Below are 20491 nucleotides of genomic sequence, written 5' to 3'. Positions count from 1 at the left end.
CAAAACCGCTAGCAATATGTTTCATGAAAAAAGCCTTCCAATTTTAGCATCTTTTATAGGTGGCAAAGGGCACCTTCTTCACTAGATGGAAAGCACAGGGACAGCTGTTGCAGGAATTCAGTTTAGACAGCACTTATGGGAGGAGTATAACACCTTATACTTATGTTCTTCAACCTCTGCGATTACTTGCAACTTACATTTGTTTGCTGAAATGTACACGCTTCCTTTTTCATCACATTGATAACACTATACCACCAATCACCCTAAATTCTTTTACTTCTTCTGAAAAGCAGAAACGATGACTTCTAGACACTATTCTGAAAGTGCCCCTTTTCAGAGGGAAAATTATTATCAGCTGCGAGATGGATGCCTAGCACTAGCTAGGCATATGCTTCGGGCAGCAAAAAAGAACAACAAAAATTATCAATGTTGAGCTTTTACTGCTTTCTTTTGTACAATCCAGAGAACAAGTGATAAAAAAAGACATCAAGCGAAGCCACTGATGAGTTTTATGACAGAATCATGATGTGGGAAACCACTGGATCCTTTGTTTCAGTATCTGACTTGAAAAGCATCATTTGCAAACCACTAAATCGACTTGTAATGAGCGAGGATATTTCTGGGAACAGGATCTACTCAACTTAATCCAATTTCTGTAATAGGCATCAAGAGTTCTATCTGCTCCTTGGTAGGCAATGGAGATGGAGATAGGAAGCTTTGCTTTGCCCATGACAGAAAAAAATCGATTCTTTTTCTTTTGAAAAGAAGATAAAGACAGAAGGTGATTTTCTGTTCCTTGTTGAAGCAATTGCTGATACCATCACAGTTGGGAAAAAAAGAAAACAAAACACCGAACAGCTGTCTAAATAATTGTTATCAATCAAATGCAGGGCAGGAAATTGGATTTAAAGGGTGGGGGGGAGAAATTATATTCAACATGCAAAGTGGACACACTGTCAGCAGAAAGGGAAAACTAGGATTTCTTTCTTGAACATGTTCATCAGATATTTCACCAGAATTCTTGCACAGGTCTAAAGAGTATCCCTTGCTGGGTACAATACCTCTCTCGTTTTTGTTAGAAGTGTGCCTAACCTTTAACCTGACAGCCTAAATCACAGCCAGAGCTAAATTCCCAGTGAGGTTTGTTGCAAGTCATTCAGAAATTTCCGAACTGTACGCAGCCATTTGCCTTGTCTCAGCACTCAACATTTGCTCTAGGTTCAGATAAAGCTGTACCTCTCTTCAGGAGCTGCTTTATATCCAAGCACTAAAGGCTGGAACTTGATTATCCATCTGTACTCACCCTGAAACCAGATATTCACATTTATGTAAATATAGAGAAAGCCATGCTTGCTGCAACGCTTACTTTTGCTGGCATATTAAAAAAAAATGAAAATGAATATTTAAACTTGAGACAGCAATCGAGCTGTCTATCCTAGCAGTAGAAGGCCAGCAACCCTGGGCAAGCCAGGTGAGATATAAGATCAAGTAGGAATTGGGGGAAGGTAATAGCAAATGTTAAGGCACAGAGATGGCAGTAAGCAAGGCTCGTACCTGCCCCAGCTTCCTGCACACATGTGGAAGCCTGCATCATTCTGTTAAAGGTCACTGTGCATTTTCCATATGCTAAATGTGAGAAGAGATACAAACAGAAAGTGATTCTCCCTGGTACCTCTACATTTCCTGTACGCTTATAAAACACTTCATACTTCCAAACACCCCATGTCTTTCAGAAAAGCAAACCTAGGAAGGATGAACATCGGATGTAACACAAAAGTTGTCTAACCAGCATCAGGAATCCCCCACTGAGAACTGCAAGAACTGTCTTCACCATGAAATTAAGTAAAGAGCCTGGGCACCGCGCTCAAAGCTTAGCTGGGATACAGCTGAGGACAAACTAAATCAGTCCAATAAAACATATAAACAATTGCACGGTTTTGCTGCTGGTTCGCTTTTGCTGCATTTTATTTCTCATTTCTGCTAGCTTGGAGTCACAGAGTCATTCCTCTACTTAAAAGAAATACATGCACACAAGCCCAGAGGAATCACGGTGGTAGGTTATTTTCTATACTCTGCATGCTGTATTCCATGAAACCGAGAGGAATCAACACTGGGTTTACTTGCCTCTATTCTCTGTGAAGCAGGATTATAAGGATTAATCTTCCCTAGAGAGGAAGTATCAGGAAGGAAAAAAATGCAGAAAAATGCTCTGTACTAAACAACAATTACCTTCACTACAAAAAGACTAGACTAGCATTGCCCTTGTAAGAAGGTGTACTGTCTACATGCCAATTTGTAGATTCCCCTCAAGATTTTTCCTTTGGGAGAGCTGAGCTTGCTAGAGGATCCATATTATTTCAAAATGTCTGTTCCAGAAGTAGCTACATGAAGAAAAAAATAAGACAAAAACACTAGCATCATAAGCTTCTTACCATAACTTACATGTGCACCATAACTTACACATGAGGTAACTCCCTCCAGCGTAAGTGGAAAAACTGACTGATGAGCACAGCAAAGTCTCAGGGAATAGTCTTGATGTATCCTTAGCAGTTTGGTGACACAAGCCTTTCTCGGATGGGGAAGTATGATCTTTTTTCCTCCCTTCTCTCTTCACTGAGAGAAATTCAGGACCTTCCCCACAAAGAAAAAAGATCTCTGAAGACACCTATATAAAATTTTGCCTTGCCACACAAGAACCTTTCCAGCTATTTTTCACCTCAATTATTCTCGGCAACACTTAAGCACAATATAAACCTATTTGTATTAGCAGCATAACCTCAGGGTTTCTATGATTAGAACAAACACCAACCTGCCCAACCAACCAAAAACACAAAAAGTTACATGTGTTTCTTTGTTACGACGAAAGAGGAAAACATTTATGCCTTAAGCAAAAAGATATTGATCAAAATTAGCTCATTCTTATGCTAACAAAACCTATGGGTATAACGAAAAGAGAATTACTGCATCCAGCTACTGCTTAGTTCTTGAGGATCACCACCTCTATTCAGTTCTTAGACAAACTCAAAGTGGAAACAGTTACTTTTGGCAAGTAAGACTGGTTATTCAGGCAGGTAAATCAACAAAAATCACTGCTGTTAAAAAGCGAAGGTCTCACTTCTTCCTTCCCCCTATCCCTCTGCCCCATGCTACTGGAGTGTGGTCCCACCTCTACCGCTGCACCTGCTGAACTCTTCCCTGCCGTGAGTCACCACAAAGGGACTGAGAACCACAAAGGCCATTAGCTAAGGTAGGTTTTTGTTGGCTACCAAGTTCCCGTGGTGCACAGGAAGGCTTTTATGAGAGCTAGCCAGCATGAAGTTAGCAACAAGAGGAACAGAGAAAGAACCATACGTCCCTCTTTTTGCAGGGGCAACTTAGTTGAGGTCTGCAACAGGGGTCAGGTAAGGACAGTGCAATAGCAGCAGTGCAATTAAACTACAGCTATGTGAAGGTGCAGATTAATATTTTTGGGAAAAAAACAGAAAATTCTATATATTACCTGATAGCCTGGTGATAAATTCCAAGACGAAAAGATAAGCAAAATGCTGGGCACCTGTACTTGGAAGAGATTAGTCCTGCTGAGAACCTGAATTAGGGCAGGTTCCCTATTAAGCTATGATATTGTGCAGAAATCATTAATAGCACGGCATTTAAATATGGACTTTATCCATTTTTGAAGCATGAATCAAAAAAATCCCTGATTGCTTACATTTACGTACCGAAAAATGCTGTACAGATGAATCCATGCTGCACTGACTTCACCACATTTAAATCAAAGCTGTATGCTTTTCCCAGTGCTGCTATCTACAGAGATGTTTAGGTTACACACTAATCAGTTGACAACTGAAAGCTATTTACTGCATTAGCATTAGAAGATACTTTTTATTTGTTTCAATTAGCAAGCTATTTAGTAATCAGATTTTCAAAGAAACAGTATGATGATGAATGCAAATACAAAAGCATACCACGGAGCTGCTCTGCCTCTTACAAAATTAATTAAGGGCTGGATACATTCCCCTGTCAGTGCAAATTATGCCTTACCTCCTATTGAGCGTGTAGACGTCACTAAAAAAAGCCAAAGCCAACTAGACAAAAATAGCACCGAATTCAGCACAGGATATTTGCAGCCTTACTTGAGCAACCTGTCTCCAAAGGAAATGCAGAAGACAGAAGGAAATCCCAGAGTTGCAAACCTGATAAAAGGCTCCTCTAGGCATGCTCTAGCTAATCTTGCTGCACCGGCTTTATATAGCTGGTCTCTTATTTAAGCCACAACAGCAAGATTCGGCAGAAAATCTCTCTCAAGCATCTGTCTGCTTCAAACCTACGCACCCTGGGTACAGGTGAGCAGCACTTCATTATTTCAACACAATAATGCTGCACATGAGAAAAAAATAACGAGAAACCTGTCCTCACAGTCCTGGAGTTCATTACGCTAAAAGACCTCTGTAGCATGCAAAACTTGCCAGGAAACCAAGAATCTCCCAAACAATTTTAAAAATAATACAGTTATCAGGCTATCAGCTGGACACTACCGTTGTTCACAGAACTGCTGACAGCCAAAAAAGAGGACACCTTTCACAGCAACAGGCAAGTGAGAAGCCAAGATGCATTATATGCAGCTGGCACCCTGTCTGCATCCGCCCCCCTTTATATATATCTATATATAAATTCTGAGCAATAACCTAAGCCTTTTTAACCCTACCTTACCTACTCTTAGTCCCCTACTGAATGTAAAAGAAACCCTTATGTGACAGTGACAAAGAATATCAAAATAGCCCTTTCAGGAATACACCTGCATACATGAGAATAACGAGTTTAAGAACCAGCAAGGCTAGAGTGATCTTTATCTGTAACTCGAAATTTCTGCCCTAGGAGGGTTTCCATGTACACTGACTGAAAGCATTGGCACCATACAGCACTGCTGCAGTCACCTGGAGCACTGGGTCCTCACGAGGGTCAGCCGTTCCACTCCACACACAGTGCTGCTGCTCTCTTATTAGTTCTATTCTTGGACTTCACTTTGGACTTTTAGGATATGAACGATCAGAGCCAAGTACAGCCAAGGAAGTAAACAACCATGCCGGCTTCCTCCTGGTGAACGAAACAGTCCTCAGCATGCAGCCACTGCTGCAGTGTAAGGCGTCAAAGAGGTTCCCCTAAGCTGCTTCCAGCTGACAACTATATCTTTCAGACTTCAGGTGGTTTTGTACAGTGCCAAAATATGCACTTCTAATATAAAAAATTCAGACAACCATAATCATTTAGGAGAAGAAAAAGGCTGGCATACTAGACTACTGTCTAAAAAAAATGCAATCCTTGTTTGCCTCGGGGAACTATACATCATCATGACCAACAGATGTCCTCCAACAGACCAGGAAAGTTCAGTCCACATGTTTCAACAGATGCAGGGTTGCTGATGAAATTAAAATTCTAACATTGAACAATTGTGTTGGATGAAAACCAACTTGACTAGCTGATGTGTATTGTTATAAAACACAACTCTGTGGCTAGTCGACTCTCATTCGAGTAACTGAAATAATCCAAGTAGTTTATACGGTATTTGAACTTGTAGTGATGTTAGGACCAGTTCTGTTCTCACCTTGCTTTTTTGGCTGAAGAGGGAGACAGAGGGAAAGAAAAGAATTTCTGAAACAGGCTTCAAGACAGATGAAAACTATTTTTGATATCACTGTTTCACAGGCAAGCACCTTATGTTGGCAGACAAAAGCCATTTAGCCTGAACATTATAGCATTACCCTTTCAAAAACCACACACTTAGAAACAGCAAAGCATTAGGCTAGTAGAAAGTAAGTATTGAACAGCCAAGCCCCTCCTCCCCATTTTTTGCATGCCTAAGACAGGAGGAAAAACTATTTAGAAATCCCTACGAAATAAAACATGGCTTATCTTTAGTTTTGCTACCGTAGTTCAGTTGGCTTGGGAAGTAAAAAAATGAATGCCCTTCTCACAAGACATTGCTGTACCAAGAAAAGCTCTGTACATGTAACTGTGCTGACAAAGATTTTGCTGGCTTAGGTTTCTCTGAACGATGTAAGCTAACTGGCAGCAGAAAGACTCCCCCTGGCTCTTAAGCTGTTTCTGCTCTGGGAGCTCTGCTGCAGATGTATGCAGTCCTGCAGCCATATCCCCACACCAACTTCAAGCCACTTCACGTTTCAAACAAGCTCCAACTGCCCACTTTCTATTCTTAGTTTGTTTAAACACGTAACATCAACTTCAAAATAGTAAGAACGATGTTTTTCCTCAGAATGTTGAGAAAGGTATTTTAAAAAAGGGTCTCTAGGGGCCAAAGATACTAAAGATTATGAAATAGGTTCGGTAATAAAAAAAGCTATGAAACGAAAGCGTCAACAGGCACTTCCCCCCCCTTCCCCAAGATAAGAGTCATACACTTGGTGAATTACCACACCATTATGGTCTCACCTAGCAAAAGTACAATGAAGATATAAAAAAAAACAACAAAAAAAACAGAAAATTCACACAAAGACGAAGAAACAACATGACAACAAATGACAAATGCCACAAGTGTTTCCATGGGCTGATATCGATATGCTCACCTATGCGTTATTTCCATAGCTTCACTAAATATTACTTCACAGACACAAGACACACACATATATTATTTGGCAGCTTAAAAAAAAAACAAAACAAAGATCCGTTCATTATAAATATCAGTTAATACCAAATCAAAGTTTTAAAACCATCTACCTAATAAGCATTGATCCTTTAGCAGTGTTCAGTCTATGACAAAGCCATAGGAATTCTGATGTCTGCTGTGTCAGTGAGGAAACTTCAAAAAATTGAAGTGACCATTGATCTCCATGAAATCAACTGCCACAAGTTTTAAATAACCACCCAAAACTATTTGGTATCTCAAGAAAAGGAGATTTAGTCCACAATAAAGTTGTCAACGTCCTGCAAAGGAAAACAGATTTCTGTGTAGCCTACTGTAAATAGTCTTGCTATCTTGATTTGAAGTCTATTCAGTCCAAAGGTTTTCACAAAAAAAATCTCAATCTTACTTACAGTTACTCATTCCAATGGAAAAAACCAGTAGCACTGTTAAAAAGACACCTCCATTTTTGCAAACTAGGAAACTGTCTGGTTTTGTCAGAACAATTCATAAAGGTTTTCCAATCCTAGCACCACTTGAATAAGCAATAAATAAGAGTTAGCAAGAATGCCATTATTAAACCAGATGATATAAGAAAAAGGATTATTTTAAAGTTAAATGTTTACAGAAAAGAGATTTAGGCACCAATCATCTGTGTTAATTGATGAGGCCTTAAAACGGCTTTGTGGCAAAAAGGAAAACCAAATGCAAACTGTGGTTTGTCTGCAGACATTTTCTTCTCCTCCTTTCAGGTATTATTTAAGCACTACTTCTGAACTGACATACCTGCATCCTATAGGCACGTTACATCCCTACGCAGTCCCTGAAGGCATACTTTCCATCACTTCTCATAGGAGGCTGTCTGCACTTTTAGGGAGCTTACAGCACAGGCACTCAGCTGATGCCCGGGCACTGGCAGGGCCATGCTGAAGCAGTCGAGGCACTGGCTGAAGCCGCTCAGACAATAGGAAAGCAAGAGCAGAGCGCCGTGCTGCCAGTGGCACCCACACGTCACCATGCACCACCACCAGCATGCACGGAGCCTACAGCGAGCTCCTCGTTAGCAATTCACAAGCAACTGATAAAGCATCAGAAGCCGTGACTGTGCTGTAAGATGGCTGTATGGATTGTAATCACTTGTACTATTACCATTCTCTAACACAGCAAGACTGCTCCCAGAATAAAAATTTGTTCTACGCTAAAATAAATTCTGATATTTGAGACAAAAGTAGCATAAAACCATTTTGAAAGATATTATCTTCCTTTCTAAATATTTTTAGATCTTTGGTTTGACACTGTGAACATAACTACAACAAAATATCAGTAAGTTAGTTCCCAGTGCTAGCAGCTAAATGCAGTTTTTTCCTCAGCAGTACAAATGCCATGATATTTTCTGAACTGGCACACAGCTGCTATCAGAACACAAGTAAAGAAGAAAAACGCTGTCAAACAGAAGGGTAGAAAAAAGACAGACAGCTAGTACGATATGCTAATTATCCTACTTCCAAAGTCAGTACCAGGCTTCTCTCATCTTCTTGTGAGAAGCTGCTATCACCACCCCGTCCGTACTGTAGCACCACCACACAGCTCAACAGTACTTCTGCAGAACGACAACCCCTGGCTGCACCGCTGGCTCTCCAGCTGCCGCATACCAAGTCAGGCTGGAAGGCAAACACAGCAGTGTTTCTCACTTGGGGCTCCACGGAGGGGAGGCAAAAAACAGACAAAAAGATCTTTCGGTACTGAGGCTGCTACTGCCTGTTACAGGTCTAAACCATCCTTGGTGTTCTCTTCTGCCACCTCTGTGCTCTACCTTTAAAGCTCCCATTCCCCCACTGCTGCAAAGTGGGGGTAGCGCTCACTCCATGCAGCTCTGCTGTCATCTCTCACCAGCTGAGTCTAGTGGCTTTTTGTTGTTTTATTTTTTTTAATTAGTAATATCAGCAACATGCTACAGCTAACACTGAAGAGGAAACAAAGAAGCACCAATGGCAAACCAAGGAGAACTGGGCAATAATCCACTGTGTAATATTCCACACTGTGTCTCAGAAAATTTTCCTTGATTTCCCTGAAACTTCCACACCCTCAGACTGTAGTATCGAGAGCACATCAGATACTTACTTCTTTTTGGCTTTTATTAGCTTTTCTAACTCCTATCCTGGAGGCTGCCATCCTACAGGAGAGGATGGAATGGTCTGTAATATTTTTCATAAGTAAAGCAAAACAATTTCCCCCCCCCTTCCACAATTTCATTGGTCTGATCTGATAGATTAAAAATTGGAATAGCGGTCACGTTCTCACACTTGCCTGTAACTAGAAGCTCACCCTTCAGCAGGAGTGTATATAAGAAGAAAAAAAAAAGCCTTCAGTGAATTCCACAAGGCACTTCACATAATCCCCACCTTCTAGCTGTCCAGCTTCTATTAGATAACACAGATAACAGAGATAATCTTCTCTCTTTCCAGAAGTTCACTGTTTCTCATTATTTCCAGCAGCGGAGATTCTGTAATAGCTTTCTCTCCTGAAAGCGTTAGACCATGTATCTGATGGCTTAGAATGTCCTACTTTTCCAATTTCTAAGATCAAAGCAGGCTGGTAGTTGCTATTATACCCTGTCTACACTAGCACCATGGGATGGCTCCTCTTAAGACTTCAGATGTGTATCAGCACTATGAAATAAGCTTCATATTAACAGCTTCCCTTTCTGTAACTGTTCTATAAATTGCAGTCTTGCTGATAACAGCAGATAATTAGAAATAGATTCTTAAAAACAGTCAAACAACTGGAAGATGTGATGTATACCAATGGCCAATTGTTCTATTAACTACTACCATCATCAGAAATACTTCTGAATAATAAAAAAAAACACCTTACAGAGGTATGACAAAGTTAACTAAAACATTTATACTAGGAATCAATATAATAAAATGGCCTGTATCTTTAAAGCTGCAGAATTTTAAATAAAAATGGAAGTGTCAATATGAAGGCATCAGTACAATCTGGCTACTAGTACAGTATTCCACAAGACTGTCTGCAGTTAGTTTCCATCAGCTCCAATCTACTAAAAGGTGTCCCTTTTACATATTGTTACAAATATAAGCTAATAAGAAAGGCAATAAAAAAACCAGAACATTTCGTTTATTTAAATTTCAAAATGGGCGTAGGGAAACATTCAACACCTGCATTAAGTAGGTGCAAAATGTTAGCTTAATATCTAGGATCTTTTCTGCCCCATCGCTGTAGCGAGAGTGGATTTGAACCCCTCCTACTGAAGTTTGTACCATCTGTTCAACTCCACTCTCCTTTCCTTCCCATCCGGTTGTTCTCTTTCAGTTGCTGCTCTTCCATATAGACTGGTGCAGGAACGTGTGGTTTTAGTGGTGGATTTCATTAAAGTGGGAGATGGGAAAACACTGCTGAAGTGAGGGGAGAAAAAGAAAGAAAAGAGGTACTCTACAGCGGAAGATCCCAAAATGCAGATTTAGTTATTACAATTGCTAACAGAAAAAAAAACTTTTAATCCCTTCACAGGGTTTCCTTACAAACACTATATTGAAACCAAAAGAAAACCACCAATGCCTGCAACAATCAAAGTTTTCCTTAAGAGACATGAAATAAATTACAGCTTAATATTAAAATACTCTTCAGGACATCTGTGCTTAATATTAAAAAGGAAAACGGGATTTAGAGAGGGAACAATAGCTACCCAAAGTATTCCTGCCTAGGAAACATACTGCATAAATGCTCACTTGATGACGTGTCTACAGCTCTCTGAATGTCTTTCCACAGAAATTATGCCAGATACAACTACATGTAAAAGAACACAGAAAGAACTCATTAAAGCATGTGAAGTGGGAAAATAATTTGAACTGTATATCATAAAAATAACACCTTAATGTTTCTCTTAAACAAGAAATGACACAGGAGCAATAAGTTTCTACTTATCCTAAGCTTATATCCTAGAAACACACGTTGGAGCACTTTGGGGTAGTTTACCGGAACATTAGCAACCCTAACATAGTTGAAGATCAGCTAAGAACACGTGCAAATTGTATGTTATCAAATACACAATTACATTTGCAGAAAACTATCTTACAGAATAAGCATTATAAGCTCAGAAAACAATACGCAAAGTTCAATTAAATTTAAATTTCAAAGCAATAACACACAAACACAAAGGACAGATAGTCAAGAGATAAATGAAAAACTGTCTAGAAAACAATGAGATGCTTACTAAAGAAGGAAAGATTTCTCCAGGCTTGCTCAAGAAGAGCAAAGATATGCCACAGAGGGACAGCCCCTTCAAAACCATTCTCCTGACAAAAGAATACTCCCTGTGATGGTTGCATTGAAACCCTAAAGACAAGCGATAGGGGAAATTAGTATTTATTTATGCTTTTTAAACACAAAAAATTACACAACGCAGTAAGTGGCCAAAGTGCACCACAAAGTGTCCCCAGACTGGTATCTGACCCACATACTATGATCTCCAGGCCTTTACATTTTCAGGACCAAAAAGGAGGGATGCAAACTTCTGGAGGAGGAGGCATGCAGTTAACACACTGAAACATGTTATCTAAAGACAACCTTTGCTTTTAGCAAGAATGAATGAAGAAGAAAATGAGTTCTTTGTAGATGCAGAGTGGGATACATAGCAACCTTCCGGACCAACAGACTAGTTAAGAGAAAGCTTGATAAAGGAAAAAGCCTTTTTTTTTTTTTTTCAAAAAAAAAAATTAAAATGGGCTACTTTAAGTAGACCACTTACCCCAATTCCAAAATGAAGTTTACCTATAAACCCAAAGAAAATAGCCCACCTTGTCTCAGTTACATGAGGGAGAGAGAGACTTCAGTATGTAACATTTGGCCTAGCCACATGAGCAGAACAAAGGTTCCAAAGGAAGCCATCTTTTCATCACACCAAGTTTCATCCACTTCACTGATCTTGAGTTTGTCTCTTCTGAACTTCCAACAAATCTCTAGACATTTGATTGAACAGAAATATCCCAATCTCCACTGTTAGAGAGCTTACATTACTCCAGACTGGTCATGAATGCCTAATTTGTGTTTGCACCCCATAACCTCACTACAAACCCCTGCCCCTCCAAGGAAGCACAAATTGTCAAGTGCTGCAGTTTCATCACTTTGCGCCATAAGCACAGTTTAGAATTAAATGAACTTACGATAATAAACATCTTTCTCTGCAGTTTTTATTTCGTTCCAAGAAGTGAAATGTATCCTCTTTGTTACTAGCAGAAATGAAAATTTTACTGCTGTTTAAGATCTAGTCACCAATTAGCTCTGGTAATGACAAAGTGATGCACAGATCTAAATACAGCAGGCCTTAAGCCACAGCCCTAAATTTAAACAACCCCAAAACACTGACTACGCACATCTACTCTTAAATGCAATTATATTTCAAATTCCTTCTGGACAATAGATTTGAGATAAGCGCTGTCTGTCTGGTGGGCCCACCTGTAGGGCTGATTGTTGATAAAGATTGTCTTATTGTTAACTAAAAAGCCTAGAGTACTGGATACAGTTAAAAACAAGCTAAAAATGCTTCTAGCATTTGCAGAATTCAAGACTAAAGACCTCTTTACAAGCACTTAAAACAACCTACTGGATAAATATCAAATATGTTTCTGGGTGTAAGTAAACATTTGGTGTTGTTTACAATTACATAATTAAATAATTATTTACAGTTCTATAAAACTAACAGTCACATGACCAGACTTTTCGGGGCGGGGGGGAGGAATGCACCACAATTCTGTCAAATGATGAGGAAGAATTAACAGAACGCAAATTCCAGTAGAGGATGATCCTGAAGTTACTGAGGCTGTCATCCATTGCCTTAATTCTGATCCTGAAGTTTGTGCTTAGAGATGAAGAAAAGCACCCAAAAAATACCTATTTTTTTATTCTCTAGAAGGCACACTGGAACATATTTAAAAAGCCATCATTTTCTCTTTCTGAGACCTGGATAGTTGTGCTGTACAAAAAGGGGAAAAGAAAGACCCACCCGTTGAAGCTCTAGCCTGTTTCCATAACCTGGAAGAAAAACACCCACATAACATTCAAACACAGACTGACTTTTGAGATCTAGAGAAAACATTGCTGTTTAATAAACTAAATCAAGTATAATTTCTGCAGTTTAAGCAAACAACTGAAAAATGCCTCATGCTAAACAAAGGAGAGAATACATCACAAAATCGGCTACAGACTAAAAGATCAGTTACTTAGTTCTGTCAGATACAGGTTTTATCACCGTAATCTGTCCTTCCACCCCCAGCTGTTCCTATTACTGAACATTCTCAACCTGTTATTACTAAAAATGGCTATAGCTCTTTCAAGACCTTCACATTTTCTCCACAAACCATCTAACCTATTGCATTGGTGATTAAAAAAAAGTTAAAAAAAATCATTTGCAAATTTAGACTGAAGATGGTAAATTGGTGCAAGCCTAATGAACATGCTATGTCTAGTTGTGCACTCATATCTTGATATAAACTACAGTTAAGGAGAAATTTAAAGTTCAGGCTTGTTTAAATATTGTGCTTCTAGATGTTTTCATCCAAATGGTCAGGCGTTAGCTGAGCAAAAAGTTAAGCTACTTCTCACTTGCTGTTTGGGGTTTAAGGTCATTCTAAGTGCCAAAAGCAAAACCAATATGCTGTAATAGCCTCTCAGGCACATGATGTTCATGTTATTTTTTGTAATGAAAAACACACAACAGTCTGTAATAAAAAGTAACATCTCTGATAATTTTTGCCTGAGCTTCCCCATAAGCAACTGGGTAAGTGAACTGACAGAGTGGGTCAGACATAGGAAGGTTCCAGACGATAACGTAGGTTTAAAAACTTTTGAAGTATTAACCCTCAGAAAAAAAAAACAAAAAACACCATTAGTGTTGTCACTGGATATAGTTTTCCATTTTACTCCCACCATTTTTTTCAAAACAAAATCTGGTATCCATAAGGTACGTGAGGCCACGCTATTCAAAAACAAGGAGCAATTCACATCGGGCTAGGTGGTGGTGGGGAAATACTGAGGGGAAAGGTGAGTGTGGGGAGAGAAAACAAAATTTTTTGGTAAAAACATTATCAAGCTACCAATAAAACCAAGTTTTTGTCTATTCCAGCAAAAAGATACACTGAGCAGGTTTGTGAAGGCAAAAAAAGTGAGAATAGGGACCTGTAGGAAGCTGTTTTCTTCTAAACCACTGTTATCTTCTACAAAGGGACAGCTGAAATAGAAGTTCCCAAATAACAACATTCACTCCCAAGACAACAAAAACCCAAGCAACATACTTTCTCTCATACTTGTAAAAGCCCCTGTTTGGGAAGCTGACTTCAAATTGCTGGGTTATCACCCCAAAGAATCCCAAACAACTACGAGCAGGAGCTGGCCTTCAGCTGCCAGGTGCCTAACGCTAGGAAAGCCTGGAAAGGGGGAGGCTTCAACTGAGATCAGGAAGAGCAACTTCTCCTCTCATCAGTCCCAAGCTTCAAGTATTTCAGAGGTAAAAAACTAAGGAATGTATTAGCTTAAACCAAGGGAGACCTGATTTATCCAGACAAATAAGTAATTTTCTGAAGTGCAGTTTGACTACAGCTTGCCAATTCAGTACAAGCCCTCTTTATTATTCACACCTGAAGATCAACAGGTCAGGAAGACCAAGAGCGACCAGCGCCCTTCGGGGCAGGTTCGTGCTCCCTCCACACCAACAGAAAGGAACTAGCAGCTGTAGGGCTGAACCAAGTGACAACACAACTGGGAATGAGGGTCTGAACCACATATAGAAGGGGGGCTGGGGAAAAGACTGGGGGGGCTTTTCTCTTGTTTAGTGACAGGGGAGAGCGTTTGGGAAGCTGGATATTTTTAATGTTGTTTTTCAATTTATTTTTCTCCCTTCCAAAAAGAAAAAGGTCCAGAATATCAGCTCCACCCCTTCATTTTGTTCCAGAAGTAAATGGTGTTGGTACATCTTGTGAGAGAAACATGTTCAACTTGTAACAGCAAGAGCTCAAGTTGAGAGAGACTTCTGTTAGCTGCAGCATTAACACTTCCTTGGACTTTGTTAACATCCTCCCCCCTCCGCAAATCTGTCTAATGTTAACTTCGTGAGTAAAAGGAAAGGTCTTTTTAAATCCCAAAGCACTCAAAGCTAAAGAAGCTCTGGCTTCTCATGTAAAAGGCAACAGGGAGAGGGGAAACGGAGGGAAGAGAGAGCAGGAAGGAGAGGGAAGAGCCCTGAGAAGAATGACCGGAGTCAACAGGGGATTTTCACTTTCTCGCGCATCCCTATAGTAAAGCATCTCTACTCAAACGACATAATGGAAGGACATTATCAGCCACTAAAGGGACTTTTAAGGTAAATCAGCATATTTAATATCTATGAATAGTTAAAAAAGGAGAACAATCTTCAATTAATGCCACCTAGGAGGAGATCATTATTTTTTAAACAACGACGGCTGGGACCTAGAGTATCCACTTGAGATGCATCCTGCAATATTACAGAGCAGAGAGCGGGCTGGGCTAGATAAACAAAAGCTTTTTCAGAGATGCAATCCTAATTTTCAGAATGTTGCTAAGGCAACAGCAGACTGTAACGAGAAATCCCGAATAATGAGCAGGTTGCAATATAGGAAGATCTTAGGCTCCCGACTGAATTATTCATACGCGCTTCTGAATAGTGAGATTTATAAAAGCAATAGCCTTATTCCATCACTACAAATGGAAATACTATATATCCTGTCTAGAATATTTATTCGAGTTCCAAACACGCATCTCTTTATCGCTGAACATGATATGTAAGGCAAGATCACTAGGCTGAACAAAAGAGACTCGTGGCTCCAGCATAAAGAGACACTAGCAGTAATTTCGCATAAAATCCTGAGCTATCTGATGAATGATCTAGAAGAAGAGTTTCCTAAACCCAAGCTAAACCCAAAGTTCAGTCTCAGATTATCCTTGTACTGATTCAATATTAATTCCAGAAGGACAGGACAAACTAAGCAATTAGGATCTAAGGCCCACATTTGAGAAGAACTGGCTGTACTTTATCCATCGTGCACACACACACACAGCATTTCGTTTGTGGAAAAATCCCTGCTGTGGCGGGGGATCTTTATGCAGAGCCTAGAGATAGTCTGCTGTTGATCTCCAAAAGCGATGGCAGCAAGACTCAGCAAGATTTTGTTGCTTTAAAACCTTTATTCAACTCTGGTAACAACGTGCTACTAGAACTTCAACACAAATTTACATTCCTTCCTTTGGTTTGCCAGCCAAGTCCCTGATTAACTGGCTTGCAATGAGCTGAGCACCTGCCCACAGCCAGCCACGACCATTCTTTTGCTCAATATACTCAAAGGTAACTATTGTAACTTTTTATAGAACTGAGCTGATGCTCCCTGCAAGTTGACCATAAGGAGACAGGCAAATAAAAATCTGCTCTACCTACCTTTGGGGGCTTTTTGTCACAGATCTCAGATGTCCATTTTAAACACTAATAAAATAATAAATACTGTGGTTATTTTAAGCAATATTCCCAAATTCTGGAGATTAACATGGTTTATGCATTGAGATATAAATTCATATGCTATAAAAGGAATGTACTTTAATGTTTGTAACTACAAACTACAAAGCTGTTTTACAAAGCTGACAATCAAAACACGTTGCAAAAACATAGTACAAAGTAGATAAAATTATTTGATATCACTTTGATGAATTGAGAACTCCATTCTTCATGAAACATCTCTATTTACTAAATGCAATCATTTTAGTTCAGCAGATTTTCAATTAATGTGCATTAATTGCAGGTCAAGCCCTAGAACTGACCCCCCATAAAATTGCCATATCACGTGTGTCAGCCCCATAGACCTGAGTACTCCATAGACAGCTAGAAATAGTTTTTAAACAGAAGTTCATTCAGTGAAATCTCCCAACAAGGAGTTTACATCTGGTCAAGTCTCATCAACAAAGCTTCCATGCCAGCAAAGCTTCTTGAACTGAACTATAGCTAAAACCATCCTTCTTCTGCAGAATCCACAACTCAAGAAGTAGTGGAGATAATTTAACATTCAGTGGAGATAGTTTAACTCACAGAAAATTAAATTATCTGATTCTTATAGTTAGTCCTCCTGAATTGTTTGTAAACAAGCTACTGGTCTCTGCAGAAGCTTCAGTCTAAATGGGTTTACGATCCAGCATCCAGCATTGCAGTTTAATCTTGGGAATTCCTTTGTTCAACTTTCTCGTCAGAGGGAAAACAGAAGACAACTGCCTCACCAATACGATGGCCTGATCCAACAGCTGCTTAAGCATGATTTTCTATTGCTAAACTGAAAATCCTGGTGACACAGAAAAGTAGAGTAAAATCAGCATCCTGCTGCTTCTTAATGAACACTTGTGAAAGCATATCATCAGGAGAGCAGCCTAATTGCTCAGGCCCAAGCACAGGGAGATGAAGAGCCAATTCCTCCTTTCCCCAACTGAGAACAAACAAACACAGAACATCGCTTTCTGCCATCTTGTTACTCCTACTTTTGAAAGGGATCTCATTTTGTTAGTAAGTAGAGGGCTCATTCAAGAAAGGGTTGCTAACTTTTGTACTAAGTTTCTTTTTTTTTTTTTTGTGATGACTGTGATGGCATATCCTCCTCTTTCATGGTGTAATCAGTGAAACAAAAAGCTACATGTTAAAGAAATTTACTGGGATCAAACACCGCATAAGCATCTCTCTCTTTAGAAGGAAAAGAATAAGAGCAGACACAATGAGGGTTTCAAAAGAAAATTCCAACGTGCTATAAAAGCATGAATATAGGACAAAGGCTGCCACCAATAAATCTACACTCAGAAGCATCTCAAATGCTTACTGCTTAATGTTTAGATGAGAAACTAATACAGTGCATAAGAATTTAGTGAATTTATTTGAAAAATGTCTGGAAAACTAGTTTAGAGACAAGTAAAAATGCATGAGCGAGACAAAAAAAAAGTACCTTTATTTTCTTCAAAAATACCACAAAGATCAGATGACCAAGTAAACATGACAGAAAAAAACACTCACCTCAGCACCCAAATACCAAACACCCCTTCCCCTAGCTAAACACCTGCATACACACACTAACTGGGGGCAGAAAGGTTGTCAAAGCTTAAAGCAACAGGAAAGAAAAATTTGCTGGAAAGGCAATTTTCACATTTTTAGGGTGTTTATACATTCCCTAACACTGAGGAAAGGGGAGCAGACCAGAAGGTTACTGCTACAGACACCCTCTGTGACACCAAAGGTGAGATGAGGAAAGGAGTGGCTTTAAACAGACAGCAACTTCACCACTGCTTCATTGATGAATACATCAATCTTAGCCATCTTTACAGAATATTCAAGCAAAGAAGTATTATTATTAGAAATTAACAGAGAAGCTATCAGGAAGTATTAGAAACCCTCATTTCTCTGACCAAAAGGCTTCACCTTTACAGGCAGTTCAGGGCAGGGACTTGGTTACAGCCTCAGGCTGCAGCAATCCAGGGATTGAGGATAATCAGCCTGGCCTTGAGGCATCATTTCTTTATATAGATATACCAGTTAAAATACTATATATGAAAAATCTTGACTAATTTTATGTGCTTTTTTTTTTTTTTTTTTTTTAAGTTACATATGTAGCTTACTTGAGTATTCTTCTTTAAGATACCTATGCAACTATCCTCATTACAGATTCCCCAGGGCAAAGGGAGAAGGAGCTGAGAAGGCGGCAAGCCCTTTAAAAGGAAGAACTGCAAATTTAGCTGCATGAATAAATGCAGAGGAAGAGAAAAATTTAACAGAGAAAAACCAAATAAACAACAGACTGACCAACAAAAAGCAACTCTTCAAAGTCAGAAACATGAGTTACCGGCCTGAGTCAGAACTTGCTTACAAAAGGTTCATTATCCATATAAATAGAAGAACAAGAGCAGAACAGGAGAAAACCACTACAGCACTTCTGAAATTGAAGTTGAAAGACTACATTCAAAGTAAAAACAAGATTCACAATGTAAGTGCTGAAGACAGCATACCCAATGACTACAGAAAATTAGAACCATCTCTCTTCTGAGATCAGAAGTCCCAAAGCAGATTTTTTGCAGCAGTACAAAATACATGACAGTATCATTTGATGTTAGAATGACAAGCAGAGAACTAAACATAAGGAAAAAAATAACTGTATACCTGGCTTTTCGATGAATTTTAAAGGGAAGTATGAATCAAAGGCAGCAAGATCAGTGGAAACGGAGTTTAGAGAAGAACATGTGCAACAGATTGTGCCAAATAGCTCAAATTAATAAGGGAATATTTCTTAGGAAAAATAAGGTAGGCGTAATCCATTTGAATTATATGCAGTATAAAGAAAATAGGTAGATATTTAGAAAAATACAGGGAACAGATAAAGCAGAGACAATGCAGATTAATACAAATAATTTTAGGTAATCAGAAGGCTCACTAACAAAAGGTATTATACCAAGCAGTAGACTAAAAAAGGGGGAAAACTGGCAAGGGGGTTAGGTTAGCAGTGGGGTTTCATGAGACTGAGACCAGCTTTCTTTCACTTCAGGCCTAATGCATGAGCTGAAATGCCAACATCTCTGGATCACAAACATGGGAAATGCCACCAGCAGAGGCAAAAACATGATCCTGAAGACACTAAAGCAGTATGGACTTCCTGCATCCTTTAATGAGAGAAGTTCTCAAACCAAGAAGTCATCCACTAGAAAAAGATGGAAGATAAACAGCTAACCAGTCATTAAATGAGTAGTGATTCCGTGAGTACAGAAACAGCTACACAAGGCAACGTAGCCATGAAAAAGGCCAGTGCCCTATGATACACCATTCGAGGTATACTCAGACAAGCCAGAGGAGCAGAAATGTCATCCTAAGCAAGCCCTGGTGAGACCTTATACAGAAAGATGTTATTTGCACTGGTAAAAAGTGATTTTTAGAATGCAGTGTTGTTTTTCATATCAAAGAAGAGACTGAAAAAGATTGTTTAGTTTGTCAAAACCCAGATAGAACAGCAATTAATCTATGAGGTGGCACGTGTGGCTGCAGAAGACAACAGGTTGGCAGAAGAGCTGCTTAAGCTAAAGGAAAACGTCAAACAACCACGTGCCTATGAATGTGCCACAGCCATCCACACTGGAGGCCAGAAGTCGTTACCAAGTAAGATTTTATACTTGTTTTCCATCAGGAAAGCAGACAGCTAGCAATCCAGTTAATGCTAAAGTTTGAGACAGTTATGAATGGATTATTTTCTGCAACAACACGGAGCAGGCACAGTGACCCCCAGAGTCACCCCTTTCAATTTTCAGACACTCACACAGCACAGAGTGCATTAAGTTTCACACCTGCCCACAAACATTCCATTATTTCACTGATAATTAGTGCTATTTAACACCCAAGCACATGAATAGCCTAGATTCACTGGGAACCAACAGAAAGTTGTTTGTCCAACCTGACCTTCAGTTAGCCTGGTAAGAAGTCTTTTTAGGGTCAGCAAGATTTCTTTCCTTCAAATTAAAAGAAACTGGAGAACATCTACTTACTTGTGAAGGAATCCTAGTTACCTGCTTAATACATTTTTTGATCTTTTATTTTTAAAAATTTCAAAGAACAGTTTAATAATCAATTTTATGCCCTCTGACATTTTCTATGGAAGTTTATCTTTGAACAGCAAACATCTGAGGGAATCCAGCCTCCTTACAGTAGCCATGACTGTGCTCAACCTATGTATAGTACATAAAAGCTTAAATTCAAACTGAGTTTCAAAGTTTTAGGATCAGTGCAATCACAACCATGTACTTGCAGCACATGTAGGCGCGAGT

General features: G+C 39.3%; 1 protein-coding gene across 37 annotated transcripts in view; it reads right to left on the bottom strand.

The window, feature by feature from the left end:
• R3HDM1 (R3H domain containing 1) overlaps positions 1–20491 on the bottom strand; it is an 81029-nt gene that overhangs the window by 53676 nt on the left and 6862 nt on the right. Inside the window, exon 3 of one of the 37 annotated variants that reach the window (XM_040561529.1) lies at positions 16101–16145. The exons of 35 other annotated variants lie outside the window; for them this stretch is intronic. The gene's annotated coding sequence lies outside the window, so the exon portion shown is untranslated. Of the gene's footprint in view, positions 1–2460; positions 2482–16100; positions 16146–20491 lie in introns of those variants that run through there. One more of the 37 variants, XM_040561519.1, reaches the window with a different exon arrangement.

Source organism: Cygnus olor, chromosome 6 (genome assembly GCF_009769625.2).
Source record: "Cygnus olor isolate bCygOlo1 chromosome 6, bCygOlo1.pri.v2, whole genome shotgun sequence".
NCBI classification, from domain to species: domain Eukaryota; kingdom Metazoa; phylum Chordata; class Aves; order Anseriformes; family Anatidae; genus Cygnus; species Cygnus olor.
The sequence above is the reverse complement of the archived record's forward strand: the minus strand, read 5'-3'. Positions and strand labels throughout refer to the sequence as shown.